This window comes from Copadichromis virginalis, linkage group LG23 (assembly GCF_057382275.1).
Source record: "Copadichromis virginalis isolate Kocher_CV1m ecotype Utaka linkage group LG23, C_Virginalis_male_GT1.1, whole genome shotgun sequence".
Classification (NCBI taxonomy): Eukaryota; Metazoa; Chordata; class Actinopteri; order Cichliformes; family Cichlidae; genus Copadichromis; species Copadichromis virginalis.
Genome location: NC_140639.1, coordinates 45,838,446 through 45,851,149, shown reverse-complemented (window position 1 = coordinate 45,851,149; position 12,704 = coordinate 45,838,446). Strand labels below are relative to the sequence as shown.

At 40.3% G+C, this 12,704-nt stretch overlaps 1 protein-coding gene across 3 annotated transcripts in view; it reads left to right on the top strand.

The window, feature by feature from the left end:
• Positions 1 to 12,704, top strand: part of LOC146681736 (copper-transporting ATPase 2-like) — a 32,378-nt gene that overhangs the window by 5,310 nt on the left and 14,364 nt on the right. The window contains exons 6-7 of one of the 3 annotated variants that reach the window (XR_014918174.1): positions 2,520 to 2,575; positions 2,743 to 3,556. The exons of 1 other annotated variant lie outside the window; for it this stretch is intronic. The gene's annotated coding sequence lies outside the window, so the exon portion shown is untranslated. Of the gene's footprint in view, positions 1 to 121; positions 607 to 2,519; positions 2,576 to 2,742; positions 3,557 to 12,704 lie in introns of those variants that run through there. One more of the 3 variants, XM_085449315.1, reaches the window with a different exon arrangement.

The following is a 12,704-nucleotide window of genomic DNA, read 5'->3' as shown; positions in this document are numbered from 1 at the left end:
TTTTTTTTTTTTTTTTTTTTGTAACGGCATGAACAATGAGAGGTGGTGGATTGGCCAGATGCTGGCCGATGTGTAAAAATAACTCAGTTGTTTGGTGGTGGCTATGGCGGGGCTTCCACAGAGGCAACAGATGGATGAGGGAAGGGGAGGCAGGAGGAGCAAAGACCTGAGGCGGCCGCCGGTTCGAGTATCAGGTGAACTGAACTTGAGGTAAGAAGTTATGACCTGCAGTCTATCTGGGTCAGATATAAACCAAGTTTAGGTGGAGTTTATTTTCGTTGTGCTGACTTTTTACAGTCAGTTACAATAACTCGTACTGCGTGAGCTAGCATGACGGAGTTTCTATACAGCTGTTCGGTTGCTATGATGTTACTGATAGTGAACTTTATTTTATTCATAAGGTTAGTTAGTAGAGTTGCCAACGGCTCCTTAAAAAGTGGAATGGTCCCTCATTCAGAGAAAATATTACGGGTTTCGTATTGAGCTGAGAAGAGACGCAGTTTGTCCCGTACTTTAGCTAGAATGGGAAAAGACACAAAGCTGGAGTTATTCTGTATTTACGCTGCACAGCTGCCTCTTCTCTTATCCCCCCCCCCCTCCCTCCCTCCCTCGTCTGTTACTACTTTAATCATGAAACTGATCAATGATCAGCTGATCGTCTCTCTTGTTTATTTATCTCCCACTTTGCGCCAGAAACAGGAAACCAGCGGATGTCGCGCTAAACAACAGCAGCACATTTAATCAGCTGTTGTTAGAATTTATTTAAGATTAATTTCTAGTATCAGCTGATGTTTGCTGGAGCCACAGCTGTAAAAAAGCTGCTGGTCATGATATCGGTTTGTATATGTGGTGAGAGGGAAACATGAAGATGAAACCAGGAGATGTCCTTACTGAATCATCAGAGCAGAACAGTGATGGAGAAACAGGTTTACCTTTTAGGTGACATGAATGAGTTGAAGGGAAGTTATGAACTGTTTCTGAGAGACAAATAACACCAGCATCCTTTTTCTAAGTAGCTGACAGCTGGTAACTGTGCAGGGGCGGATCTAGCAAAGTGTTGCCAGGGGGGCCAGGTAGGGCATTAACAGGGAGAGGGGGTCACAAGGAAATACTTTTCTTTCTTATTCTCATTTCAAATATTTAGCTTTTATTAAATAATTATCTGAATCTTGCGAACAAATTTTTTATCTGACGTAAAATGTATAGAGATCATACATATACCAAAAAGACAGTGTACATCGCTGTCACAACAGCGTTTGTTTTCATTCAAAGGCTTTATGGCTTTAATACCTGGTGGGCTGGTCTGTAGTGAAAATGCCCAATTTTTTGTCCCAGTCCAGCCCTGCAGGTTAATACTGGCAGTGTCACCATGCCAGCTGACTGTATTTCATCATCAGCCAGTGTTGTTCTTTATACATCAATATTACCAAAGTTTACCATAAGGCAGCATAGAAAGTATTTACTTGCTTTCAGGTGTTATTCAAATGTTAGTCTTTTCAGTTGTTTCCACACTTTTTTCCTGTTTCAAAATCAAACACCAGTTTGTGAGAAGATTATCTTCTTTTTTTAATAGGCATTGGTTTTGCATTGGCTAATTTGCCAATTGTATGTTAAAATGTTCGTATTTTAATATTAAAAAATGTTTTTACCCAAAACATATGTGCACTACATGTCAGTAAAAATACTATGCAAATATTGATGTCCTTGACTGCTGAATAAACACTGACTGATTGTATCTCTTGTACTTTATCAACGCAGTATCCAAAAACTTTGCACCGTAGTGGTTAAAATCTCATTCTAATAAGAGTTAAAAGCGCATTTGGTTATTAGGTTTATAAGATTATTGAATTATGGTTAACGGTTGGTAGAATTTTTTTTAAACATTATCTGCCAATTACATCTGGCACCCTTCTCCAAATCTGTGCCCCTACCTGGCCCCCTAACAAAAATTTTCTAGACACGCCACTGTTAAGGCCTGACTGGTGGCATTGGTGCCCATTGCTTTACTGTGCTGTTGGGTGTGTATGTGGGCTATCCCTTGTACCTGACATTTGACTGGGCATCACTGTGTTGCTATGGCATGATCCTGGTAGTTGTTGTTAATAAAACAATAACAAATTCAAATTCAAACATTGCTGCATTCTTCTGTCACTGAGGATTCCAAACCTGCACTCAGTCTCCTCATTACTTTGGTACTGAACAGACAAACCTTGGAGCTCCTGCAAACTTTATTCACAAACTGCAACTATTTTACACAAATCTGCGACTGACAACAAACACAGAGACTTCAAACAATCACTGAAGTAAGGACTGAAAGATTTACTTTTAAACAATAATGATTAAGACCTTTTTCATAAGGTTGTTTTCCCTTGATTGCCAGCTGTTACTGTTTTTATCTTCATATCTTTCATATTTGTCCACCTAAACAATGCTTTAATGATACAGTTTGAGAAGTTTGATATGAATTTATCCAACTGACTTGAAAATGAAACTGACAACTGTCCTGTAATCTTACACAGAGAAACCAAATCCTGCGTCTTTGCCTTGACAGACGCCTAAAATGGCTCGAGCTGTGGTAAGTTACCCTTCACTGTGTCTGTTTCTAAACATTAAATCGTGTGAATTTTTAAAGAAAAATCCAACAACAACAACAATAATATGTAACAGAGCAAAACGTCAGATGACTTGAATGTTCCTCTGCAACACGAGATCCCTTTGGCTCAAAGTCTGCCTCCTCCACAGGCAAAGGAGAAGCTCCCACACTCATCCAGTGGAGACCGTTGTGCTCTGGACAATGAAGTTCCCACTTTCATGTTCAGACCTATCAGTGCACCTGCATGTGAGCTCCCAAGTCCACCACCTGCTGATGCCAGCTTTCATTCAAAGGACACAAACAAGATCATTCACCCAGATTTGAAAAATGATCGTTCATCCCTGGATGATGAAGTGGCGTTTTTCATGTGTCCTACTGATGTTCCTCTGCCTCCGAGACCTCCACCCACTGCAGAGTTACGTCTCTGCAGAAAGCGAAGATATTCTGCTGTTTTTTCTGTGGAGGATGAAGAGGAACATTTGATGCCTAAACGCATGAGGCTGATGAGTTCTGATGTTCCAGTTTCTTCAGTTCCTCCACCTGCTGATGCCAGCTTTCAGTCAAAGGACACAGACAAGATCATGCATCCAGATTTTAAATATGATTGTTCATCCCTGGATGATGATTTGGCCTTTTTAATGTCTCCTCTGCCTCTGACACCTCCACCCATTGCAGAGTTAGGTCTGGGCAGAAAGCGCAGATATTCTGCTGTTTTTTCTGTGGAGGATGAAGAGGAACATTTGCCTCAGCCTAAACGCATGAGGCTGATGACTTGGGATGTCTCTAAGTCTCCAGCTGCTGAAAAGAAGTATGTTTGCTTTCCGTGTCCTGAAGATAAGAGGTCTGAGTTACCTCTCAGCTCCCCCCAAGGCCATCCACCATCACCGGTCAATAATAATGACACTGACCAGTGTACCATTCTGCTGCCTCCTGAAATCCCAGTACCTCCAAGTCCTGCCCCTGTTGGAGTGCTAGAAACTGTTGATTTTCCTTGTGTTTAAATTTAAATAAGTGTTTGTAGTAATAAATAAATTTTTGAGCATATACATGTTGAGATAATTCGGTTGCTTATGATGGTTATAATTATCCAAACAGTATTATTCCTAATAAGATCTTTACTTTTTCTACTTATTTTCTCCATGACCTATTTTGATGTCTATTTTGAAGATCCACTCATATCATGACAGTATGCTTATTCTCAGTAGAGTGTATAGCCACATCTGAAGAAAGAATAAATTAAAGTCACTCATTAACAACTTACCACATACGCCGGAGCTGAATTCAAGATGTAAGCAGACGTTTCACAGATATCTTGGTTGTCTTTCCATTTCCTACACTAACAGTATCCTGAGAATTGTCTTATACAGCTGATATAAAGGTGAAATTTGATGACTTAATCGAAGCATCATCAGCTTAAATGCAAATGAATCCACTGTACTTGAGGTAACCTAACACTGACCATGAACGCCACAATCACTGTGCGCCAGTCCAACACAGTGCTTTACTGTGAACTCACCACAGTACTGCAAACTAAAGTGTTTATCTTCCAGTCCAATCCAATCCATCTTTATTGAGAAAGCACTTTAAAATACACAGGACAAAACCAAAGTGCTGTACAGTAAATGAGTTAAGAACAATAGAATAAAACTTAACAGTAAGAAAATAAAACACATAATACATAAAAAATTTAAACAGCCCTATATTTAAAAACAAGATAAAACAGCAAAAATAAACTAAAAAACTCAAACTAAAAACCAACATCTTACAAGGTGTCAAAGGTCAGGGTGAAGAGATGAGTTTTCAGGAGTGATTTAAGAACAGGCAGAGAAGAAGCCTGTCTAATCTCTAAAGGCAGATCGTGTCACAGTTTCAGAGATGCTACAGCAAAAGCACGATGTCCTCTAAGTTTGCGCTCAGTCCTGGGAACATTCAGGAACAGCTGATCAGCTGACCTGAGACAGCGGGTGGGTTTATAAGACTGTGGCAGCTCAGAGAGTTAAGATGCAGCTAGGTCATGGAGAGCTTTAAAGGCAAATAAAAGAATTTTAAAATGAATGCCAAAAGAAATGGGCAGCCAGTGAAGTGAAGCTAAAATAGGGGAGATGTGCTCAAACCTTCGAGTGCCAGTTAAAACACAAGCTGCCGCATTTTGCACCCTCCGTAAACGAGCAGTGGCGTGTCTAGAAATCTTTTGTTGGGGGGGCCAGGTAGGGGCACAGATTTGGAGAAGGGTGGCAGATGTAATTGTCAGATAATGTTAAAAACAATTCTACCAACCGTTAACCATAATTCAATAACCCTATAAACCTAATAAGCGAATGCGCTTTTAACTCTTATTAGAATGAGATTTTAACCACTACGGTGCAAAGTTTTTAGATACTGCGTTGATAAAGTACAAGAGATACAATCAGTCAGTGTTTATTCAGCAGTCAAGGACATCAATATTTGCATAGTATTTTTACTGACATGTAGTGCACATATGTTTTGGGCAAAAACATTTTTTAATATTAAAATACGAACATTTTAACATACAATTGGCAAATTAGCCAATGCCAATGCAAAACCAATGCCTATTAAAAAAAGAAGATAATCTTCTCACAAACTGGTGTTTGATTTTGAAACAGGAAAAAAGTGTGGAAACAAATGAAAAGACTAACATTTGAATAACACCTGAAAGCAAGTAAATACTTTCTATGCTGCCTTATGGTAAACTTTGGTAATATTGATGTATAAAGAACAACACTGGCTGATGATGAAATACAGTCAGCTGGCATGGTGACACTGCCAGTATTAACCTGCAGGGCTGGACTGGGACAAAAAATTGGGCATTTTCACTACAGACCAGCTCACCAGGTATTAAAGCCATAAAGCCTTTGAATGAAAACAAACGCTTTTGTGACAGTGATGTACACTGTCTTTTTGGTATATGTATGATCTCTATACATTTTACGTCAGATAAAAACTTTGTTCGCAAGATTCAGATAATTATTTAATAAAAGCTAAATATTTGAAATGAGAATAAGAAAGAAAAGTATTTCTTTGTGCCCCCCTCTCCCTGTTAATGCCCTACCTGGCCCCCTGGCAACACTTTGCTAGATCCGCCCCTGCACAGTTACCAGCTGTCAGCTACTTAGAAAAAGGATGCTGGTGTTATTTGTCTCTCAGAAACAGTTCATAACTTCCCTTCAACTCATTCATGTCACCTAAAAGGTAAACCTGTTTCTCCATCACTGTTCTGCTCTGATGATTCAGTAAGGACATCTCCTGGTTTCATCTTCATGTTTCCCTCTCACCACATATACGACCCATAGTAAGACCACATCTGGATCCCCTTCAGTTCGCTTATCAGCCTCGTCTCGGAACTGAGGACGCCATCATCTACCTGCTCAATCGTGTCTACACCCATCTGGACCAGCCGGCGAGCACTGTGAGGGTCATGTTTTTTTACTTTTCTAGTGCTTTCAACACCATCAGGCCGACCCTCCTGGGTGATAAGTTAGCAGCGATGCAGGTGGATGCTTCTCTGGTGTCCTGGATTGTTGATTACCTGACAGGAAGACCACAATATGTACGTCTCCCACAGTGTGTGTCTGACAAGGTGATTAGCAACACAGGGGCACCACAGGGGACTGTCCTCTCCCCCTTCCTCTTCACCCTCTTCACCACAGACTTCAGCCACTGCACAGAGACCTGCCATCTTCAGAAGTTTTCTGATGACTCTGCGGTGGTTGGATGCATCAGCAGGGATGATGAGACAGAGTACCGGGCTGTGGTCGACTCCTTTGTCACGTGGTGTGAGCAGAATCATCTGCAGCTCAACGTGGCAAAGACCAAGGAACTGATCGTGGACTTCAGGAAGACCAGGAAACACTTGACCCCTGTTTCAATCCAGGGGGTCAGTGTTGACATTGTGGAGGACTATAAATACCTTGGAGTACACATTGACAATAAACTGGACTGGGCTAAAAACACCACAGCACTTTACAGGAAGGGCCAGAGTCGTCTCTATTTTTTGAGGCGACTGAGGTCCTTCAACATCTGCCAGAAAATGCTGAGGATTTTCTATGAGTCTGTTGTGGCCAGTGCGATCCTCTATGCTGTTGCATGCTGGGGGAGCAGGCTGAGGGTCGCAGATGCCAACAGACTTAATAAACTGATCCGTAAGGCCAGCAATGTTGTGGGGATGGAGCTGGACTCCCTCAAGGTGGTGTCGGAGAGGCGGATGCTGTCCAAGATAAAGACAATGTTGGATAACACCTCCCACCCACTCCATGACATGTTGGTCAGTCACAGGAGCACGTTCAGTGAGAGACTGAGATTACCGAAAAGCACCACTGAACGACACAGGAAATCATTCCTGCCTGTGGCCATCTCCCTGTACAATGCATCCACTTAACACACTGTTTGCTGCTACAGCTACACATGTTTCTTTTCCAACTATTTATTTATAAGTGACTTATGTATGTATGTATGTATATATATGTATATATTGTACTATTCTTAGTTAGCGTATTGTCTGTCTTGTCTTAATGTTGGTTTAAAATGGAGCACTGTAACAAAAAATAATTTCCCCCAGGGATCAATAAAGTATTCTGATTCTGATTCTGATACAAACCGATATCATGACCAGCAGCTTTACAGCTGTGGCTCCAGCAAACATCAGCTGATACTAGAAATTAATATTAAATAAATTCTAACAACAGCTGATCAAGCTTAAACGTGCTGCTGTTGTTTAGCGTGACATCCGCTGGTTTCCTGTTTCTGGCGCAAAGTGGGAGATAAATAAACAAGAGAGAAAAGCCGATCAGCTGATCATTGATCAGTTTCATGATCAAAGTAGCAACAGAAGAGGGAGGGAGGGGGGGGGGGGGGGGATAAGAGAAGAGGCAGCTGTGCAGCGTAAAGACAGAATAACTCCAGCTTTGTGTCTTTTCCCATTCTAGCTAAAGTACGGGACAAACTGTGTCTCTTCTCAGCTCAATACAAAACACATAATATTTTCTCTGAATGAGGGACCATTCCATTTTTTAAGGAGCCGTTGGCAACTCTACTAACTAACCTTATGAATAAAATAAAGTTCACTATCAGTAACATCATAGCAACCGAACAGCTGTATAGAAACTCCTTCATGCTAGCTCACGCAGTACGAGTTATTGTAACTGACTGTAAAAAGTCAGCACAACGAAAATAAACTCCACCTAAACTTGGTTTATATCTGACCCAGATAGACTGCAGGTCATAACTTCTTACCTGAAGTTCAGTTCACCGCCTCCGGCCTCTGCTCCTCCTGCCTTTCCATCATCCACCTGCCAGCGTGTTGCATCTGCTGGCCTCCACCACTTGCTAATGTTACTGAATCTGTGGAAGCTCCGCAATAGCCACCACCAAACAATTGAATTATTTTTACACATCTCCCAGCATCTGGCCAATCCACCACCTTTCAGTGTTTATACTGTTACGGGGAAAAAATGAAAAAAAAACCCATTGGCCCATAAAAACGAAAAATCACCATCGGCCCACCGGGCAAATGCCCAGTATGCCCGATGGCCAGTCCAACTATGTCCTCTGGGCTGGAGGGTGGCGGATTAAAAGCTTTGGTGCATTACCGTGAGGCGAAGGCCATCCATCACAGCTTTTTTGGGTTAGATAAATGAAAACTATGTTTTTGTAATAATTCCTGTGACTCCTCCTGCTTTTTCAACTCAGCCCATCACACGTCTATGTCTCTCCTTGTTTCGTCTTTTATTATGAAAGGGTTGTGTTTCCATGTTCAGTGTGTTTCATTTTGCTTCCCCTGTGGTGTCAGGTTCATTTGTGTCAGCTGTGTTTCCACTTCCCCTTTTATTTTCTGTGTATTTAAGTCTGCTGTCTTCCTCTGGTCAGTGCTGGTGTGTCTGTTTTCCTCCGTTCACGTTATTCCGGGTTTCAGGTTATCTCCTGATTCTGTTTAGGTCCATGTTCATGTTCATGTTTTTTCATCAGAGTTTCTCGCATGCACCTCCTCGGATTCATGTTCATGTTTTTCCTGTCATAGTTGTCATAGTCATACTGAGTTATTCCCAGTGTAGGTTTTAGTTTTAGTTGTCGCCCCTGTTTGCTGGGCCTTGTTTTGTGTTCATGTTTTTTCAACCTAATAAATGGTTTGCTTTTTGTTAAGATTCAGTTCCATCTCTCCCTTGTCTGCTTCCGGGTTCATATTGCAATCACATCAGCCACCGTGACAATAAACTTATTTTGATTTTTAACTTTCTTTATTTTTTCAACAATATTATGTATATATAAACGTTTTGCATCTTACAATATAAAGCCTGGATCCTGCACATATTGCACTTTGAACTTTAACTGTGTTGTCTGTTTATTGGAGATTGTACTACTTGAATTCATTATCCTGGTGATATAACACATTAATTCTCCATTTGGAATCAATATAGTATATAATACAGTATCTGTCTATCCATCTATATAGCTATTGAATTGAACTGGAGTGAATGGAAGAGAATTAAATAATGGATTTCATGTTCATGTTTGTCTATGTTGTAACAGTGACGACTTGAGACATCTGTTTGGCACTACATGAAGAGAATTAAATAAAATTTGAATAAAAATGATATTAACTGTATTTATACATTTTCTTTTTTTGGATGAGACACTGTCAGTGTGCTGTTATATAACTCAGGTATTTTTAAGGCCCAGTGGCGTGTCCAGCGGGGTGGCCTGGGGGGGCACAGGCCACCCCCCCAACCAGACTGGCCACCCCAAAGGCAAAACAATAAAATTCAATCAAATATCAAATGTCCGATTATGTTTTCACGGTGAAGTTCAGATATCCGAGTGTAAGTGAATGCAGCATCGGCTTCTGCGCTATGTGCATCACATTAGCAAAGGTAGGAGAGCCAAGCACGAAAGACGGCACCGCAGGAAACAATTTTTCGGTGAAAGAAAATGAGGACAGAATAAATGTCTCGGTAAGTAATATTAAGTTTGTTGAGTTTAGTAAACTTCGGTGAAATTAGAATACCAAGGAAAAAATAACACTTATTATTGCAGCCGTTGAATATTTCAGGCAGTATGCTACTGAGGGGAGCTAACATAAGAGTTATGAGTTATAAGATATAATCTAAGTCGTAACATTGCTGTATGGAGCTGCAGATTTGGTTGCAGGTTAACATACCTGGACTGGCCATCGGGCATACCGGGCATATGCCTGGTGACTTATTTTTTTTTGTAAGGGCATGAACAATGAGAGGTGGTGGATTGGCCAGATGCAGGTCGATGTGTAAAAATAACTCAGTTGTTTGGTGGTGGCTATGGCGGGGCTTCCACAGAGGCCAGCAGGTGGATGAGGGAAGGGGAGGCAGGAGAAGGGACCCGAGGCAGCCGCCAGTCCGAGTGTCAGGTGAACTGAACTTCAGGTAAGAAGTTATGACCTGCAGTCTATCTGGGTCAGATATAAACCAAGTTTAGGTGGAGTTTATTTTCATGTTGCTGACTTTTTACTGTCAGTTGCAATAACTCATACTGCGTTCTAGCCAGCTTGACGGAGTTTCTATACAGCTGTTCGGTTGCTATGATGTTACTGATAGTGAACTTTATTTTATTCATAAGGTTAGTTAGTAGAGTTGCCAATGGCTCCTTAAAAAATGGAATGGTCCCTCATTCAGAGAAAATATTACACGTTTCGTATTGAGCTGAGAAGAGACGCAGTTTGTCCCGGACTTTAGCTAGAATGGGAAAAGACACAAAGCTGGAGTTATTCTGTCATTACGCTGCACAGCTGCCTCTTCTCACATTCTCTCCCCCTCCCTCTCCTGTTGAAACTGATCAATGATCAGCTGATCGGCTTTTCTCTCTTGTTTGTTTATCGCCCACTTTGCACCAGAAAGAGAAAACCAGCAGATGTCGCGCTAAACAACAGCAGCACGTTTAAGCTTGATCAGCTGTTGTTAGAATTTATTGAATATTAATTTCTAGTATCAGCTGATGGTTGCTGGAGCCACAGCTGTAAAGCTGCTGGTCATGATGTCGGTTTGTATATGTGGTGAGAGGGAAACATGAAGATGAAACCAGGAGATGTCCTTACTGAATCATCAGAGCTGTGATGGAGAAACAGGATTACCTTTTAGGTGACATGAATGAGTTGAAGGGAAGTTATGAACTGTTTCTGAGAGACAAATAACACCAGTATCCTTTTTTTATGTAGCTGACAGCTGGTAACTGTGCAGGGGCGGATCTAGGAAAGTTTTGCCAGGGGGGCAGGTAGGGTATTAACAGGGAGAGGGGGGCACAAAGAAATACTTTTCTTTCTTATTCTCATTTCAAATATTTAGCTTTTATTAAATAATTATCTAAATCTTACAACCAAAGTTTTTATCTGACATAAATGTATAGAAACCATACATATACCAACAAGACAGTGTACATATGGAAAAGATATATATAAATTTTATAAAGTTTGTAAATGTCTTGTGTGAAACTTGTATGAAAAGCATACAAGAGTAAAAACAGATATAAGATCCCTTGAAAGATTATATAATGAATCTTGTATGTTTTGGATACTTACTAAAACAATATATGAAAGTAATGAGAAAGTGGCCACTTTCATGAGTAAATCATATAAGTTTTTACTATTTCTTTTCCATATGGGACTGTCACAACAGCATTTGTTTTCATTCAAAGGCTTTATGGCTTTAATACCTGGTGGGCTGGTCTGTAGTGAAAATGCCCAATTTTTTTGTCCCAGTCCAGCCCTGCAGGTTAATACTGGCAGTGTCACCATGCCAGCTGACTGTATTTCATCATCAGCCAGTGTTGTTCTTTATACATCAATATTACCAAAGTTTACCATAAGGCAGCATATAAAGTATTTACTTGCTTTCAGGTGTTATTCAAATGTTAGTCTTTTCAGTTGTTTCCCCACTTTTTCCTGTTTCAAAATCAAACTTCAGTTTGTGAGAAGATTATCTTCTTTTTTTAATAGGCATTGGTTTTGCATTGGCATTGGCTAATTTGTCAATTGTTTGTTACAAATGTTCGTATTTTAATATTCAAAAATGTTTTTGCCCAAAACATATGTGCACTACATGTCAGTAAAAATACTATGCAAATATTGATGTCCTTGACTGCTGAATAAACACTGACTGATTGTATCTCTTGTACTTTATCAACGAAGTATCTAAAAACTTTGCACCGTAGTGGTTAAAATCTCATTGTAATAAGAGTTAAAAGCGCATTCGGTTATTAGGTTTATAGGGTTATTGAATTATGGTTAACGGTTGGTAGAATTTTTTTTAAACATTATCTGCCAATTACATCTGGCACCCTTCTCCAAATCTGTGCCCCTACCTGGCCCCCTAACAAAAATTTTCTAGACACGCCACTGTTAAGGCCTGACTGGTGGCATTGGTGCCCATTGCTTTACTGTGCTGTTGGATGTGTATGTGGGCTATCCCTTGTACCTGACATTTGACTGGGCATCACTGTGTTGCTATGGCATGATCCTGGTAGTTGTTGTTAATAAAACAATAACAAATTCAAATTCAAACATTGCTGCATTCTTCTGTCACTGAGGATTCCAAACCTGCACTCAGTCTCCTCATTACTTTGGTACTGAACAGACAAACCTTGGAGCTCCTGCAAACTTTATTCACAAACTGCAACTATTTTACACAAATCTGCGACTGACAACAAGCACAGAGACTTCAAACAATCACTGAAGTAAGGACTGAAAGATTTACTTTTAAACAATAATGATTAAGACCTTTTTCATAAGGTTGTTTTCCCTTGATTGCCAGCTGTTACTGTTTTTATCTTCATATCTTTCATATTTGTCCACCTAAACAATGCTTTAATGATACAGTTTGAGAAGTTTGATATGAATTTATCCAACTGACTTGAAAATGAAACTGACAACTGTCCTGTAATCTTACACAGAGAAACCAAATCCTGCGTCTTTGCCTTGACAGACGCCTAAAATGGCTCGAGCTGTGGTAAGTTACCCTTCACTGTGTCTGTTTCTAAACATTAAATCGTGTGAATTTTTAAAGAAAAATCCAACAACAACAACAATAATATGTAACAGAGCAAAACGTCAGATGACTTGAATGTTCCTCTG